Here is a 17,356-nt window from a genome sequence, read left to right on the forward strand (position 1 = left end):
CTACTACTACTACTACTACTACTACTACTACTACTACTACTACTACTACTACTACTACCACCACCACCACCACCACCACCACCAACTGCAGTAGTTAGGATATTTATAGGGTTTTCAGATTTGCAAAAAAACTTTATAAATATTTCATTTGATCCTTAAAACAACATTGGGAGGTAGGTGCTATTACTATCTGCATTTTACATGAGGAGACTGAGGTAGGTAGGGGTTAAGTGACCTGCCCAGAGTCAAAACAACTAATAAGTGTCTGATGCCAGATTTGTACTCAGGTCAGGTCTTCTTAAATTTTGATCCAGCTCTTTGTCCAGCTAACTCCTTGTTATGATGGTTATGATCAGTCTGTTATTTATACATACTTATATGTATATAAAATGGCATACATCCTCATATTATAAATGAGGAAACCAGGGCCTGGAATGGCTAATTGCCTTTCTCAGCGTCATCCAGGTTTCAAATTGGAGTTAGTATTTACTCTCCAGTCCTGTGACTCCAAATTCATTGCTCTGCTTCCATCTTGAAGCAGAGAGTGAAAAGGTAGTAGGGATGACATTTATCAAAGGTAAGAACTCTATCACAAGAGACAAGTGGGGAGGAGGAAAAAGAGCTCTGAAAATGGAATTAGAAAACCTAGATTCAAGTCTGAGCTGTACTATGGAAGAATCACCAAACATCTCTGGGCCCGTGTCTTCATCAGTGAATAAGAATGCCTTGTTTCCCTCATATTGTTATTGGATGGTTAAGAGAGAGTGCTCATAAATAAGACGCAGCCTTGTGAAAGTATTATCTATGTTTATTACTGAGAGTTCTTGGTTGTGTTTTATTTTGGGTATTCCTCAGGCCCATTGGCCATTAGTTAACTCTAGCCACCTGATTCTAGTACCATAGCTTCTTGCTCCTATATCTTTCAGTTACCTGGACTGAGGATTAGGAAAAAAAGAAAAAAAAAACCTAAAAAACAAAAACGAACAAATCCCACAACAGCCTGGAGAGCTGCATCCACAGAGACAGAAGGCTCCAGGTGTACCATATGGTCCAACATGTGTGCCAGGCTAGTTCACACCTGGCTTTGAGACATGCATAGCCAACGCTCCCAGAACTTGAGTCTGTTCCAGGGCTCCCTAAGGGTATCCTCGACAGAGGAGGCTTGGAGCTCACACAGACACCTGGGTGTCTTTTAATAAATCAGACTGGACCTCTCAGGGTAGCTTCTAATGCAAGTGGGCCCACTGGTCCATCCAGGGTCACCCTGATAGCTATGATGAACTTGGAAATGGCCCATGTGTTCACAGTATTCAAGGGTTCTACCACCAGATTGGTTGCAGTCTAGATGACATCACTTGAGGTTTAAAAATCACCTGATGGTTTTGTATTCCCTAACTTTCCATTCCTATGAATTAATCCCATCAAAATACTCTACAGTCTAGCAAGAGTGGCCTTTTTGCTGAGCTTGCACACAAAAACCCATTTTTTACTCCATGCTTTAATGTGGGGTCCATGAATTTGATGTGTGTATGCATATACATAAGACATAGACATTTGCCCATATATGTATACACGTACACATACTGGCATATGTGTATGTGTATACATATATACACGGAACATATTTATGCATGTGTGCCTCAATGGCCACACCCTGGTAAAAACAATCTCAGCAGACCGGCCAAATCAGGCTGAGGGTAATCTATAGGCCTTGGGTCAGTTGGTGAATTAGGAGGATATCTATTCCAAGTATGTGAAGACTGCCCCTGGCAGAAAGTGTAGATGAGAACAGTTTGCTCCTGTAGCCATGAAGGTGACTGAAGAGCATAGTCAGACATCAAAGATGCCAAAGTCATTCACTGCATCCCAAGTCACTGGACTTTAATGACTCTATTCGATTTTTAAAAATTTCTTTTATTTTTAATTTATAGAATAAAACAAGCATTTACATAACATAGTATAGCTTAAAAAAAGATGTTTGCAAATGAAACTGCAAATCTATTTTCTATCAATTTTGTGCAATTTTGCCTCACTTAAATCCAATTCATGTGAAGTCAAGACATTATTACCCCATGATGCCATTGGTTCTCTTAGAAAGCAAAGGGCAAGCATCATGGGTGTATACACACATACACACATATAATACATCTATGTGTGCATACATGTACATATGTAAATATTTGGTTGATTTTTTAATAGTATTTTATTTTATTTCTTGAACTTGGAAACAGGTGGAGTCCAAAAGCTTCACAAGACTTTAGAAGGAATCTATGATATTAAAATGGTTAAGAACCCTTGGTCTATTTGCTTTCCTGTCTTCCTTTAATACTAAGCTTAAAATTCCCCTTCTGCAGGAGCCTTTTCCCAGTCTTTCACCCATTCCCTGCTAGTGACTTCCCCCTCAAATGACCTTCTGTTTACTCTGTATATATTTTTTCTGTCCATAGTTTGCATATTTTCTCCTTAATTTGGAATCAGAGATCTTTGAGGTCATAGACTTTGTAAATGCTTTTCTTCTTTATTTCCCATTGGGTAGCACAATGCTTCCACATAGTAAGCTCTTAATAAGAATGAATGCTTGATGACTGACAAGTTGAATTGTAGGACATAGAAATAACCTTGGAAAGAACCCCAAACCTCCTACCTGGACTTCTCCTTGATTCTCTAGGATCCCTGATTTTATTGTACCAAACTACCCTATTACCTCATGCCATAGATGAATGTCTGGTATTTGCAGAAGAAAAATGTGAGTGACTCAGCCCTTCAATGGTCATTTTCCCTTTTCTGTCTACTGACACTTTGGAGCCAAAATCCATTACCTTAAAATTGGCTAAACAACTTTTCTCCAGTTAATAGTGCCTATAAAACAATTTTCCTATTCAAAACTACTGAACACCAGGCTCCATCTCTCATAATAAAGAGGCCATTAATTCTCTGCTACTGCTCATTATTCTTATTAACTATTAGCAGACTTTTTGCCTGAGGCAGAATGTATCTATTAGAACTAGCAAATAGGGAGTGCCAGCATGCTGAGGCCAGCGTCCTCCAGCAGGCACTCAGCAAAGTTGGGGAAGTTAGATTCCACCACCTGGACTCTGGGCTGAGCATCTGTGCTGTCATGAACAGGAGAGGGAACGCAAGAGGACAGACCCCTCCAAGAATTTGGAGTTGTTACCGCGATATGCTTATTCAGAACTTGGTGTCTTGCACAGGCAGCGAGAAGAAAGCCTTCCGAACAGAGAGAATATCTGACAGCTTGTGTTTTCCATAGCATCTTTAAAGTGGAAAAGGAAGAGTTTGGATATTATCAGGGGGTGGATATTGATTTTTTTCCCCTGGATCACCATTCAGACATAATAGGATATGCCATGTGTGTTACAAGGGGCTAGGCTCACAGCTCACTAAGTATTAGTCATCATGCTTATCCCCTATCATGCTTATCCCCTATCATGGAGAAGACAGATCACAGGAACATAATGTAAATGTAGAACAGGAGGATGCCTTAGAGACCATCTGGTCCAACACCCTTATTTTATAGATGAAGAAACTGAGGCCTAGAGAGCTTAAGTGACTTGAACAAAGTCACGAAATGTAGAGAAGCAGGATTTAAACCTAAGTCCCCTGACGCCAGAGCTATTATTATTTTTTCCCACTGCACTACAATGCCAATCTGCTCTGTGTTTTGAAGAAAGATAATTTAAATGTGTTACATCATTTTTCATATGAGATAAAATTCAACTAGTTGTGATCTGATACAGTAGAGAGAACACTAATTCTAAGTTCAGAGGATCTGGATTCAAATTCTGCCTCTGCCTGTTACTATCTTGTTACTTAACTCTTGGCCTCTTTTTCTTTATCTGTAAAATGAGGGAATTGGACTAGATGGCTTTTCAGGTTCCTTCCAGCTCTACATCTGTGATCCTATAAGCCTCCATGTAAATGCTTCTTCTAGCAGTGCAGACCAGAATCCATCCATGTCTGCTCACCTTGTGAGACTAAATGTTAACATGATACAAGGGAAAGTGCGGTGAATTTGAAATCAAAGGATTTATGTTTGAACATCATCTCTGATACTAACTACCTGAGTGACCTTAGACAAGTCACTTATCCTCAGATTCCTCATCTCTAAAATGAAGAAGTTGTATTAATAGCCTTTGAGCAAAGACATGCTGTAAATGTTTAACATTCATGGTTTGACAACCATTTCTGCAGAAAAAAAGATGCATTCACAATACATTTTTAAGTTTGATATGCATTACTAACATTTTCTCCATTACTTTCTTGAGATTAGAAATCCACAAAACAAAAAAAAAATGCTGATTTGTAGCAATTGCTGATTTCTGAGGTGTAAATTGCTCACACTGAAAATTTAACAATCTGCTCTTGCCAGCTGGTTAAAGCTGACTCCTACACACCCCTCTGCCTCTGACACCCTTTTCTGTTCTAGAACAATGACCCCATGATCTTGCCATAATTTTTTTCCATAGGAAGCCCACCCAGCATCCACCTGTCGACCATCCTCCTTGCCACATAACCAGCCCATTTTTTTTTCTATCATACATCTTCCTGATGGAATCTCTTATTCCTGTTCTTTGGAGTTCTCACTTGCTATTTGTTACTGTAGTATGTTTGCATATGATCACATATAACATATAATGAATAAGTCCACCACCTGTCCACTCACAAAGTCATTAAGATATATATTAAGCACAGACTTGGCACATGTCACCTCTGGCCCGCCATAGGCTGCTGTTCTCCTTGCTCACACACTATTCACTTCAGTCTAGTCCTTTAAAATCTCTCCTGGGAGAGCCATACTACCCATGGATATAGATTCCTGCCTGAACAGGTAGAGATCTCTGCCTCCACAGAAACCATTTAAAAGCTCGTTATAACTAAGGCAAAGACTTTTCTCAATTAGCTTCTTCTTTCTTGACTCCTGTTCCTTGTATCATTGCTAATAATCACAGAATCTCAGAGTTGGAAAGGACCTTATAGTCCAGCCCTTCTCTGAGCAAGAATCCCCTCTCCAACATTCCCAACAAGTTTGAAACCTGCGTCTTTTTGGAAACTGCCATTTAGTAAGAACCTATGAACTAATGAGGCGTCCATTTCAAATTATCTTACCTCTGATTGCCTGGAAGTCTTTCCATATATCAAATTCAAATTTGAATTTAGGCGCCTTTATTACATTTTGTCACTCCTTGCTTCTTGTTCCATCCTTTGGGGATAGGTAGAAAAAGTCTATTTATTTTCCTCTTATATATCAGCTTTCCAAATGCTTGAAAATAGGTGTCTTCTCTTACCACCTTAGCTCCTTCTAATAATTTTCTTGGTTGTTACTTCAGCTATTTGAACCTACTGGTATTTGTGTCTCCCTGGTCCCTGTTTCTCTGTCTTGTCAGAGATTGAATGCTTGCCTTGAATCTAGCTTGCCTACCTTGCTCAGGTCAATAGCTTTGATCTGACTTTCATTACCTGGATACTTGCTTACTCAGGACTGCGAACTATATTTCAGACATTTTGCTGTGACTGAACCTGTTTGATGGCCATTCCCAGACTTTGACTTGTTCCCATGCCTATTCTCTCCCTAGTGTTCCCATCTTTGCCTCGGATTTGTAGTTCCTGGCTACTTAATTTCTAAACTTCAACTATTTCTATTTATGTATGTATATGTATGTATGTATGTATGTATGTGTATATATATATATAGTGTGTGTATGTGTGTTGTTTTCCCTGATAGAACATAAACATCTTAAGGTAGGCCCTGGTTCATATTTGCCTTTGTATCCCCAGTGCTTAGTACAGTGACTGGCACATAGTAGGCATTGAATAAATGTTTATTGAATTGAATTGTGCCTTAATAAGAATAAGCACTTAAAGCCTTTGTATTTGTTTTTTGATTAGTTGGTTGATATCACTTGTAATGCCAGTACTTATTGTCATCATCATTATACTGTGAGTATAAAAAAAGAAAATTAGATCCGAAGCTGGCAAAACTAAAATCCAGTCCTAAAGATAGTGGCCTACCCATTCTTCAGAGAAGTCTTTATTAAGAAGGAAAAATGAGTATAGAATGTTCTGATTAATGCAACCAAAAAATTAACAAATGGAAGGAGATTGAGTAGTTCTCTGACTCTTTCACTGATCCCCATAGAGCTTGCCATATGACTTGAAATGGAAAAGGAGAAGGAGTGACAGAGCAATGGAAAGAGAAAAGTGCAACATTGGCACAGATACAAGACCGTCTTAAGACTTAATTTCTTTCCTTTTGGGTACCCAGATGGTGGCATATGAAACTGCCATGTAGTGGCCCATCGATTATTTCCAAAGGGGTGTCACCACAACTTTTCTTTCTCTGTCACTTTTGTTTACTCCAATTTATATACTTAACTAATTTGAGTTGACACAATCAGGGCATAGCCATGAGAAACAAGATGACGTCTTCTAAATTTTTCATATAATAAGAGAGTCCTGAATGCTGTCCCCAGCTCTTTTTTATTAGGAAAGGAGACATGGACTAACCATCGTTACATGCAGGCTATGCATGAATTTATAATAAATCTCTGCAAGACGTATAAAATACCAGTACTTTTTGCTAATGGGAATTGATTCTGAATTTTATTCATTTTTAACAAGGTTTAATGAACTTTCCTTATGTGTTATTCCCAGTTGCTCATTATTCCATTAAGTGCCATGTAATCTGGAAGAGATATGTAGAAGATAACAGTTTGCAATAGGGTTTGTTCAACCAAATCCATGCTGTCTTTCAGACAGTCTCCTGAAAATGACATGCCCCAATTCAACATGGTGGGTTACCTGATATTATGGCCTCTCTACCTATAAAAAATAAATGCTACGGTGTGGAAGGCAACTGGTTTCGACAAATTCACTTGTAGCTAATTTGTTTGGGAGAAGATTAAGGATTTCTAAGAGATGTGACTTGTTTTGATGAATCTGTTGTTTGGATGAGGTGAAGATTCAATTCTCTCAATGGCTTATCAGTATTCAGCTCAACCCACAGAGCCTGTACTGGAGTTTTAGCAAAAATTGAAGGCTGTGTGGCCACTGTTCTCTTTCAGTTACTTTGTAACTAACAACAGAGAAACGTGGGGCTAGGGGATTGTGCCTCCTCAATCTTTTTTTGTGGCAAAGCTCTTACCATTACTTCTTTATGAAGATAGAATATATCGCTTCTCATCTACAAAGTATGAATCAGTTTAGATTGCATGCAGTAGGTATAAGGTCTGTGAAATGTAGTGGAAGTTGAGTGCAGATAAGTCAGTTTTTAATTATTTTACTTCTATTCATTCCAGTTTAAAGAGACCAGTCTCCCCAATCCCACCTCTCCAAACCCACCTCTATCATCTTCTAAAACCCATCCTTTATATACTACTGCCTAATTAACCTTGACTGGACTGCTAGGTAGTGTGGTACATAGAATTATGGATCAGGAGGTTGGAAGGTGAGTTCAAATCCTACTTCAGCCATTTAATAGCCATGTGCCCTGGGCAAGTCACTTAACCTTTCCCAACCTCAGTTTCCTCAACTGTAAAATGAGACTAATAAGAGTACCTACCCCATAGACATGTTGTGAGGAACGGATGAGATAGTAAATGTAAAACACTTTGCAAAAGTTAAGGCACTATGTAGATGTTACCTATTATTGCTATTAGTATTGACAGTACACATGTCAAAGAACAGTATTCCATTAAAAACCCTTCTATTCCACTCAAAAGCATTCAATAGCTCATTTTTGCCTAACAACAAATTCTCATTCCCTAGCCTAGCATTCAAGGTCTTTCTCATTGTAGTTCCAGTCTCTTTCTTCAATTTTCTCTTATCACATTTTGTTTCCCATCATCTACATTCTTAACAAATTGGACTTGGACTGCTTTTCATGCCTTATTCAATGTCCTGCTCTTTCCTACCTCTCTGCCTTTGCTCATACTGTGGATACCCAGAATTTCTTTCCCCATCCTAATACCTGGAATTCACTTCCCCAGCTCTTCCTTTGAAAATCTACCTAGCTATCTTTAAAGCCCATAGCAGATGCCATCTCTATAACCACCCACACAAACCTACGCACTTAATCAATAATGGTTTTCCTTTCCTTTGACGTCAGAGAACACTCAGTCTGTAATACTTCTATTCACTTATTAGGCACACATTGTATTTTTTTATGCATGTGTCATAGCCCCTAAATATACCGAAGGTCCACAAGTGCGAAGTCTATGTTTTGTTTAATCTTTGTAGCTTCACTAGCACTTGGTTTAGTGTTATACACATAGGAAGTAATAGAAAAAAATTCCAAGTCAAGGTGCAGGCTTTACTGAAATATAAAATAATCTAATTTGTTTTTAAGATGAAGGAGATTACCCATGCTCCATTTTGAGGAGGAATCAGATCAAAAATCTATTATTGGATACCAAGGCAAGACACCATGAAATATATTCATTCTTTAGAAGTACATTTGTGTTCAGTATGATTCCAGGCATGGAGATCTACCAAAATAATCTTCCTAAAATCAGGATTATGACTATGTCACTCTCCTTATTAAGAACTTTTAATGGCTCCCTATTACCTCTATTCTTGCACAATCACTCTTTATACTCCATTTATATCTTACTACATTACTCTCTTTTATGTTCTGTATATTATATCCAAAATGGACTACTTGTTTTTTCACAAATTTACCATTTTATTTCCTATATCCATGCCTTTACCCATTTCTTGTCATGCTTAGAATAAGCTCCCTCCTTTCTTGTTTCTGCCTCTTAGAATCCCCTGCTTCCTTAAAGGTATAGAGGAAGTACTAATATACTAGTTGTTAGTACTCTCTATCCCTCCTTAAAGTATCATGGATATATTTACCCATTATAATATTTTACCATCGTTAGTAAACCTCTTGAGGGCAAGGGATATTTTTCACCTTTTCTTTGTATCCCCAGTTCCTGGCAAACCATTTTGTAGGTGTTAGGGGATTAATAAATGCTTGTTGGATTTACCCCCATCAGATGTAGATCTTGTGCCAAAAGCATAAATGCTGAACTAATATTGAGTAGCTGACAGGTGAACTTTCTGTGTGTTATAGAAACTCCCTGACAAGTCCCCTTTGTGTCCCACCAATCACTGACTCTCTATTATTTTTTAAGTATTGCCAAAATCACATAAGGAGTCTGTAAATGGAGCGTTAATGACTCACTTATTTGATCAGTTGAAAAATTGGCTTTCTAGCTCTTCAAGGTTGAATGCCACTGACCTCAAGCCTTTCTTAAAGTCTAATCCATTGAGAAACAAATATGTCTGCAGAAACCATTCCTACTCAAAATCTCTGTTAGTCTTGTGAATAGAAGTAGGTTCTGCATCCTGAAACTTTAGTCAGTGAGTTAGTCTTGGGAAGAGTTTCTAAGATAGTTTTATCATCTGGTGATTACTTTATTCACTATGGTAGAGAGATAGCATAGTGCCATGGAAAGACTGTTGTATTTGGAATTAAGGGAGCCCTAGCTTATGGTGAGAAATGCTATCCACTCCCAGAGAGAGAACTGATGAACTTTGAGAGAAAATTGAAGAATTTTTTTCACTTTATTGTTATGTTTTGGTAACATGGAAATGTTACCATTGTAATGGTATGTAATGTAATATGGAAATTTTTCACATAATTCATACACACATATGATATCATATTTATTGTTTGCCTTCTCAATGGATGGGGAAGGGACTAGAGGAAAGGAGAGAATTTGGAATTCACAATCAAAAATAATGAACAATTTCAAGATTTAAATTTTAACACTTAAGTATCATGTGACCATGGGGAAAGAATTTATTTTACACCTCCAAGAATCAACCTCCTTATCTTTAAATGGGAAATAATACCTATAGCAGCTGTTTTTGGTGTATCAGATATAATAATGTATAAAATTGCATTGCAATACTTAAAGCACTTTAAAAATTTTAACAACTATCATATGGTGAAAGGACAGACTCTGGCTACACAAGTCCCCTCCGATGCTAGGTCTCTCTTGCTACTGAGGAATAGATGCATTAAGAATAAGAAAATCAGGAAGCAATCCAGACACTGGTATCTACCTAATTTCATATGGTCCTTCAACTCATTATATATCCAGCAGTTTCAGATTTCAAATCCAATTCCAATTTTAGTTTCTCTCATCTTTAAAACTCTTCATTTTTCCATTCACCCCTCTTGGGATTTAGGACACTGGTCTCCAAAATGGGATGAAAAGTTCTACCCATAATCTGACCCCAAGAAAGATGTGCTCCATCATTCAGAAAGTTAGAAGATAGATTTCATCCCATCCTCCCTGTGATATATAAATAGGGACTCCCTGTCATGGTTGGACTTAATGGAACAATGGGCAGGTGAAGTGATGTTGGAGACAAGTCCCATAATTGAACCATCAGGTTTTGTTTTATGTCAGTAGGTTCTTCATGATAAGCTCTCCCATGGTAGGTGAAACTATGGATAAATTAAGTCCTAGTTTACATGTTCAATTTATGTCTTAAGGAACAGGCAAACAAGGTGCTCACAATTGGGTTAGGGTGAACAAGTCTGGTTCTTTGGATACTCACCAGGAAAGATCACACTGGCAGCAACTGGGGAACAAAGCACCACTCTTACTTTAATAGGGCAAAGAGAGTACAGAGGCAGACAGCATGGGCATAGTGAGGGGAATGAGGTGGAAGAGAGAAGCAGACAGAGAAATAGATGAGGAAGGGAGAGGGACATATAGAATCACTTACATAATTACAGATGGGAGTTGAGAGCACACATGGACCTATAGCAGCTGGAGGAGTGCTCAAGGGGCAGAATTAAGGGTTATATTTTATAGGAGTCTAGTGGGGTGGGGCAGTTTAAATCTTATCCTACCATTTTAGGGTTGACTGATTAATGTAACTTTTTTCTATTATTACTGTGCACATCTGCAGCTTGCAGGCTCAGGGCCATTTACTTGGGCCTACATGACTTCTCTTAATTTAGCACATAGTCTGTGGGTATGGCCTTAATCAATTTAGGCAACGGTTTTGGCAAATGGTTCCTATGTTTCCCTTTATACTCTTAGTTTCTATTTCCTATTTATGGTTAGCTTACATTGGCTACTTACATATTTATTTTACTAACTAGTGGAATGATCATGGAGAACACAATAAGATATAATTTCAACACATTCCCCAACATACCCTCACTTTTCAACCCTTTCCTACTGTAAAAATTTTGAACATCTCACCTTTTCAGCCAGGTATAAGCCCTTCAGGACAGTAACAACCTAATCAGGGTTGGGGCATGAAAAACTTTTCCACACTTCCTTATTTTTCTTTGAGGGTGCTACCATCCTGTTAGACACCCAGGTTAAAAACATCAACACCATCTTCACCCTCTCACTCTCCCTTATCCCACTTGTTCAAATCTCATCTTTTCTAACTCTTTAACATGTCTCCCATCTATCTCTTGCTATCACTACTCTATTTCAGGCTTTCTTCACATGGACTATTACAAATAGCTTTCTAATTGCTTTCCATGACTACTAACTCTGCTACAATCCATCTTTCACATAACTGATGAAGTAATTTTTCTAAAACATGGGACCAGTCATGCCATTCCCTTACTCAATAAGCTCCAAAGGCTCCCTATTGAATTTTGGATCAGTATTATTTCATCTTTCTCTCATCTTTTAAATTTCTTTTTTGGGATAAGTTTAAAATGTCAATAAATATTATTATAGTAGCATGTGTGTGAAATTTATAAATGATACACATATTGAGGTTAGTGATCAAACTTTTGTTATTGATAGGGTCCATGAAAAAAGTTTAAAGATTACTATTTTAGGCTTCAGCTTAGCCTATGATGGGTGACCAGGAATAGAGAAATGGAATGTGGAAGGACTTGCATTCCCAGGGTCAGACAGGTTTCCTTGAAAGTAGGGCAACAGAGTAAATGCCACAAATGAGCCCTGGGACAAAGTGGTACAAAGCATGTTCTCAGTTGGAGGTGGGACAGGCCATGGGCTACCAGTGAAGCAGATCCTGGAGTACTTGTTTGCCAGGGGTGGGGCAGGGACAAACAGAAGCAAGGGGAAGTGGGTGAAGTGGCTCATCCACCTCTGTCATCTGTCACCTCTATCATTCAATTCAATTCAACACCCATTTATTAAGAACCTACTAGATGCCAAGTGTACAAATTCTAGAGGGGAAAAACACACACAACAATTCTTAACATCAAGAAGGCTAAGTTCTGCTGCAGCTAGGTGGCACAGTGAATAGAGCACCGGCCCTGGAATCAGGAAGACATGAGTTCAAATCCGGCCTCAGACACTTAATACTTACTAGCTGTGTGACCTTGGGCAAGTCATTTAATGCCAATTGCCCTGCCTTCCTCCTCAAAAAAGCAAAACGAGAGAGAGAGAGAGAAGGTTACATTTCACCTGGAAAATGTAACATGATATTCAGAGAGAAGGAACTCATTGTCCAAATCCCCCCAGTTTTGGCTAACATGCTCTATATTTGTACTTTGGGTCTATATTAAAATATATATATATATGTATATACATATATACATACAAATACACACACATACACAAAATCTTTAACTTGTTTTGCTCCTACACAAAGTTTGCTCTGGTTAAATCACAAAATATAACTCATATCTAGGTCTTATCTATTGTAGGTAAAAAGGGTCCCCCATATCCTGTATAAACATTCAAGGTAACAATGCTATGATGGGACCAGAGCTTCCCTGATGTAGTTTCTTTCCTTCCACCCATAATTGGGGTAGGTTTGACCTAGAAGAAAATAAGCTTCTCTTGGGACTTGATCCAGGTTCCTGGTGTGTTTGGTCCCTGTATTGTAGAATCTAGGCCTCTCAGACTTGGTGGATGCCTAAGACCACTCAAGTCAAGACCATGCACCCTGATTACTAGTAGTTTAAATGTTTTTCATGAGGAAGTGATAGAAGCCTCACCTACCAAAACTGAAGCTAAGTCTCACTGTATCTTTATTGCACATTCTTTCCTTCTTAGGGCAAAGTAAACCTCCTTTTGTTAAATGCCCAGGGACTTAACGAATGCTTCATTTCATCCCAAATCAAACCTGCGCTAAGAGAGTGCTGGCATTAGATCTATACTTCCACCAAATGCATGCATCAAGTGCAGGACAGTCATTTTCCCTCCCCTCTCTCAGAAAATGAAAAGGACCGGAAAGCACACTTAAATATTGCAAAAACACACAAAGGATTTTCAATCGGACATCAGAATAAAAATATTGATGAGTCCCATTTTTCTCCAGAGTCCTGCAGATTCATAGGGCTTAATTGTGATTTGAATGTCCCTGGGAAGGGGAGTTGTTAATGAAGGAACTACAAATCATTCCAGTGAGTTCCCCTTTCCACACAGGTATATGCAGTTCTCCAGATTTATTTTATTCCTCATGAATTGGACTTTAATTAGAAGGGAAACACACTTGGGACTGCTAGAGAGGCAGTACCTCAATCCTCCTCTTTTAAGTGAAGATATGCATGAGGGAAGAGTCTCTTTCTTTCTTTTCTTTTCTTTTTTTTTTTTTTTACTCCCAGCATACCTAGGGAAGTATCTGGCACTAGCAGGATTTTATTAAATTATTATTATTTAAGCAATCAGGGTTGAGTAACTTGCTCAAGGTTACATGGACAGTTATTTCTGGGTGTGGTGCAAAGTATCTGAGACCGGATTCGATCCCCCAGGTCATCCTGACACTGGAGCCGGTGCTCTTACTCGCTGTGCTACCTGGCCGCCCCTTTCAATTATTATTGATCTAAACTGAATATAGGCATCCAGTCTTAAGATGTGATACTGAGGCATAGGTTCTCTCAGAAGAGAAACACACTTTAGGACTCATCTGAGAAACACTAAAATAGACTACAATGGACAAGTTATTTAATCTCCCATATTGTTGTTTTAGATCTCAGAGCCTATTAGTGAGAGAGCAGTTCATAAATTTGATACTTTCCAGAAATTTACTGCTTCCTCTATTCAAGTGTTTTAGGACTTATGACATTCCTCCAGAAAGTTGGTCCTCCCACCCTTGAGATAGTGGGATTTCCTACTTTACAATGGTTATCTGATTAAGAATTTAGAAGAGTACCTTTCCAAAGCTAGTGCCAGGAACTCTTTTTTTGGGCTGTATATTGCATTGTATATACTTGGCATGAACCTTTCCCATAAGTTTCTATTAATGGATTCTGGAGAGGGAACCACCACCCCCTTCTCCAGGACTTAGATCTACACTGAGTTTTTTTCTTTTCTCAAAAGCTCAGAAACAGAGAGAGAGGGAGAGAGAGACATAAAGGGAGGGAGGGAAGGTGGGGGGTTAGTGACAGACAGAGAGGGAGGAGGGAGAGAAAAAAGCGAAGGAAGGAAGGAAGGAAAGAAGCAGAGAAATCAAATTTAAAACTGACACCACTACCAATCTCCCATTCCCCCCATTTTTCATGCCCATTTTTTTGAATAACTCTAGAACAAAATAGTAGTGTCTTCCACAATGTCTCTTCTACCATATTGGAAGTCAATTGATGGGTTCCACTTGGAGGCAAACCCAATCCCTGAAATGTTATTGACAAGCAATGTTCTTGGTTCTTTCAGTAAGATAACAATGGACATACCCATGTTTTCCATAAGGACATGCACTTGGAAGCTCCAAAGAAAGTTAGACCTCCTTTTAAGCATAGTTACATACAAATAAAGAATATATACAAAGTGCAGCCGATTCTTACCATCCATGGTAGTTATATTCTATAAAGTCACTGTGAACACTGAATTAGAGAATGCTGAACCATTGCTCCTAGGGGAAATACAGGGTTAGGTTTCAGCAAGTCTCTAATCACAACATTTACTTAGCACTTTCATGATCAGCCTCATGTACAGATTGACAAATTTCCTCTTCCTTTTTCTGGACATACCATATTGTTGATTCATTAACCTTAAAATCACATCCAGCAGCACTGTAATGCATGCCTGAATGAAACTTGTCTAACACAGATACTTTATAAGGTATATCACAGCCTTCTTGACCTTAGGAACAGTAGACTATTCTTGGGGGCCAATTTAAATAGAGAAATTACCAACAAAAAGCACAGAAATGCAAAAAAAATGTGGCACTAAATAGATCATAAAAACGACACTTGTTTGTAGTAGAGGAACTGGAAGAAGAAGAGCGTTGCTTTGCTCAACTTAAGATGGGAACACTGTTCTGTGCATGTTCACAGATGACTGCAAAAGTGCCATGAATATTGATTTGGGGGTTGCAAATAAATTTTAATGAGCAGGTAAATTAAAAATATGAAATTCATGAATATTCAGAATTTAATGTATATACAATATAAATTCATTAAGGAGAAAACACTGATGTCTGGAGGTAGCTTTGGACCATGCTTTGAAAAAAAAATTGAGATTTTATCTGTTTCATTTTGCAAATTGGGTACTGAACCCTGTTGTTTCTATGTTACTGAAGGATTGTAAGCCTCACCAGATTCCTCATATTTAGTGATCCAGGCCAAAGCTAGGGTACCTTGCCCTCTTACATTATGGGTTTGGCTTCCAAAAGGGAAATGGAATCATAACTCATTGACAGGTATCTTGTCAGCCAGATATTTTCAGTCTATCCTCTGGGACGTGCAAGTCATGAAAAAGAATTAGCTACTGGAATGGAGGAATCTCCTTTCATCTTCCTTTTACCCCACCTGATTTATTCACAAGGCTCACGAAGTGAAGCCTTAGCCCATGGCTCCTCTGCTTCACTCTGATCAGGCAAAAGAAAACCAAGCATGAGGCCTTAGGAAATGCCTTAAGCACATAACTGAATGGGACTGGACTTGAATATCCCTTGCCCATTCCTTTATCCACAGAACTAATGTTTTGTTCACCAGCCTTGGTGCTCCCTCTGGCACATGGTCAGGTATTAGCAGGTTCCCTGGAGCTGAAAGACTTTGCAAACTTTGTCTGGTTTTTATAAGGGAGTTATTTGGCAGCTCTGATTCCATTAAATGAACTGTTGGCTCATTATAAAACATACTCTTTGCTTGTGGTTGAATGGATGCAGTAACCCAGCAGATGGACCATGAGATTGGAAACCTAGTCTCTCCAATTTCAATGGAATGTCAAGGAGGGAGAAAGCTGGTGTACAATATTGCCACCCAAGCTGCAGGGTATCCAGCCATAGCAGGTGTGTAAGTTATTTTTAACCTGGTTAGGTGATAAAGGATGGGGTATGTGAATAGATTGGGTACCAAGTCTCCTCTGGAAGGCAGGTGTTGGCAGATATGGAGATTCTGGAGACACAGGAGCACTTTTGGAAATTCTCCCTCCTAGGGAGGTCCTTAAACAGGAAGCAATGAAGTGATTGAGTAAATCTACAAAGAGGTACCCCTAACCCTGAAAAATGACAGTCACTGGTCTTGACTTTCCATTTTATCTAATTAAATACTTCCTCTCCTTTAAAAAGAAGATGGGGTGTTTGGCTTTGCTAGGTGGGGTTAGTAATATCATATTTCAGACGAGATAAAAAGATTCAAGGCTGGAAGAGACCTTGGGAGTCTAATAGTTTAACCCTTCATTTTATAGAAGAAGAGAGTGAGAATCAGAGGCTAATGAAATAACTCATCCAAGGCCACACCAGTAATAAATAGCAAAGCCAAAATCTGAACCCAGGTCCTTGGACTACGTCCAAGGAGGGCTTTTTTCACTATATAACATCTAGAGCAGAGTACAAGCCAAATCTTTACTTCCCTTGATATAGATTCTATTGTCTCAGAGTGAATGTAAATAGCAATTGTTTCTGTTTTGGACAGAAACATTGAGGGTCTTCCACTCCCAGATTATTTTTTTTTTTTACTACTTAAAGAGACCACTGTCTGCCTCATTTCTTATGTAGCCTTAATCACTGAATGGGTGTTGCCTCAGTCAAACTGAAACCTGTTAAAGACCTTAGTTTAAAAAGGCCAAGGTCTCTCACTGCATCCAGAGTCATCTCCAGTCATCCTGATCTATATCTCAATACTGAACCCAGATGGCTCTGGAGGAGAAAGTGAGTCTCCTGACTTTGCGGCAGTCTTGCCACACTTAAATCCAACTCCCTTTCATGTCATGAAATTCAAGAATTAAGGACAAATAGCAACAAAAACAATAGTACTACGAATAAAGCCAGCACTGATGTTGTATTGTCTTTTTTTATTTGTTTTGCAACTTCATTATACAGCTGTCTCATTAGGCTTGTGGTCACCTAGAGCTCCAGGCCATATTCAGGTAATTTCTTGTCTAATCACATTTCTCTATGCTGTATTTATATATTTGTTTGTTTTATTAACCCA

Source organism: Petaurus breviceps, unplaced genomic scaffold (genome assembly GCF_028583685.1).
Source record: "Petaurus breviceps papuanus isolate PSGF00001 unplaced genomic scaffold, PetGlider_PUasm1.0 91133, whole genome shotgun sequence".
In the NCBI taxonomy this organism is placed as follows: Eukaryota; Metazoa; Chordata; class Mammalia; order Diprotodontia; family Petauridae; genus Petaurus; species Petaurus breviceps.